Raw genomic sequence first — 2,046 nt, forward strand, 5'->3', positions numbered from 1 at the left:
CATGAAACAGAACATTTCTACTAAAGATAATCTTACCGGTCACTGGGTTGAATAGTCTATATGCTTTGGACTCGGAAGAGTATCCAGTGAACACACACTTTTTAGATTTCTCATCAAGTTTATGAAGCTTCTGAGATGGAATTAAAGCAAATGCAATACAGCAAAACACTTTTAAATGGCTCACCATTGGTTTGACACCATGCCAAGCTTCGAATGGGATTTTATTGTGCAATGCTTGAGTAGGGGGTCTATTGATCAAGTACACAGCAATTGATACTGCTTCTCTCCAAAATCTTGTCGTAAGGTTGCCACTTTTGAGTAGAGCTCTAGCTATCTCAACCACGGTTTGATTCTTGCGCTCCACTATACCATTTTGTTGAGGTGTGTAAGGAGCTGTGCACTCCCTCCTAATTCCATAGCCTTCATAGTACTTCAATGGCATTCATTATTTGCCATGTCTTCAATTAATTTCTTGGTATGTTCAAGATACTTATTGCTCAAGGAACCCCCTGCGGTAGCATCAATGAGCTATCGAGTCTGATAATTTAAACCATTGCACAGCATCTATACTCTCATTCAAGAAGAGAAACCATGGTGAGGGCATTTCCTCAAAAGGGCCTTGAACCTTTCATGTGCCTCAAAGAGTGTCTTTGAATCACCTTACCTAAAAGCAAAAATTTCTTGTCTCAGTCTGGCTGCCTTGCTTGGCAGGAAATACCTTACAAGGAACTTTTTGACCATCTCCTTCCAAGCAGTAATAGAGGCGAGGGCCAATGAAGTAAGGCATTGGTAAGTTGCCCCTCTCAAACTGAATGGTAATAGTCTCAACTAATTGCATCATCTGAGACCGAGTTGATCTTGAAGGTAGAGCAGATCTGCAGGAAATGGGACAAGTGAGCATGGGGGTCTTCTTGAGTTAGCCCATCAAATTACACTGAATTCTAAACCATCCCGATTGTGCTTGTTTTAATTTGAAAGTTGTTTGTCGGTAATGTTGATGCTTGCAAACTGAACTCCTTACCAATAAACTGTGGCCTCTTATAATCTGACAGTGTCCTTCTTGACTCGGCCATTACTGAATTTCTTATTGTCTTAAACTCTCTGCTCATTCCTTTTAACCGTTGATGCAAGGTCCTCTCAATCTTGTTGTCGGGCTCTACCAAGTTTTCTTGACTTGTGCGTGTCATAAGATGGGTACTTTGTATAATATTAAAAACCAACAATTAACATTCAAAAAGAGAACGAGAAAAAAGATGAAAGCAGAGAAATAGAGATATATGTACAATAAAAATAAATGAAAACAAAGGAAACAAATAAAAGAAACAATGGCCAAATCAACAAGCTCTAAGTTTTTCAAGTATTCTTTATGGATCCCCGGCAACGATGCTGAAAACTTGTTGTGACACTCGTAAGTGCATCGGGCCATCGTATAATAACTCTCATGCAAGCACAAGAGGGTTGTATTCCTAGGGCCCAAGGAGCTACCCTTACTTACTCTTTACGTGTTGTCTAGCCTACAGATTCGAGTGAGTGTTCTAAACTACATAGAAATAGAAAGAACTCTAAGATAGATAACTACAGTCAAGTTAAAGAGGGGGCAAAAATCAAGGGATGAAGCTGGTCACGGATGTGGATTCCCCTAGGGCTACTAAAGTGAGAAGGATGCTAGAACTACCATGCAACTGGTGGTTTGGACCAAGAGATTCCTAAGATAGGTCAACCCGATGGTCACGGTAATTGACCCCTAATCCAATACGAGTATTGATAAAGAATTTCTTCTGACTAAATCCTCCTATGATTGCATTAAAAGTGAGAAAATCTCTAATTAGGGCTGATACTCAAACTAGGTCCAATCCTAATGTTGGAGGGGCACAAAATACCTGATGGTCATGGCATATTTGTACATGGATCCCTTCCAAGCTAAGTGTGTCTAGTACAAGTGCGTTGGTCACGTAACCAAGTACAACCTAGAAATCGACATATAGAGTTCTCATGTATACCAATACATCAAAGTACACCAATCTTGAATCTCAAACACACCAAATG

General features: G+C 40.0%; 1 non-coding gene across 1 annotated transcript; it reads left to right on the forward strand.

Moving 5' to 3' along the window:
- Nucleotides 1–586: 586 nt before the first annotated feature.
- LOC120283124 lies at nt 587–693 on the forward strand. The gene has a single exon (XR_005543125.1). It is a non-coding gene; the product is annotated as a small nucleolar RNA R71 (small nucleolar RNA).
- The last annotated feature ends 1,353 nt before the right edge of the window (nt 694–2,046 follow it).

Source organism: Dioscorea cayenensis, chromosome 18 (genome assembly GCF_009730915.1).
Source record: "Dioscorea cayenensis subsp. rotundata cultivar TDr96_F1 chromosome 18, TDr96_F1_v2_PseudoChromosome.rev07_lg8_w22 25.fasta, whole genome shotgun sequence".
In the NCBI taxonomy this organism is placed as follows: domain Eukaryota; kingdom Viridiplantae; phylum Streptophyta; class Magnoliopsida; order Dioscoreales; family Dioscoreaceae; genus Dioscorea; species Dioscorea cayenensis.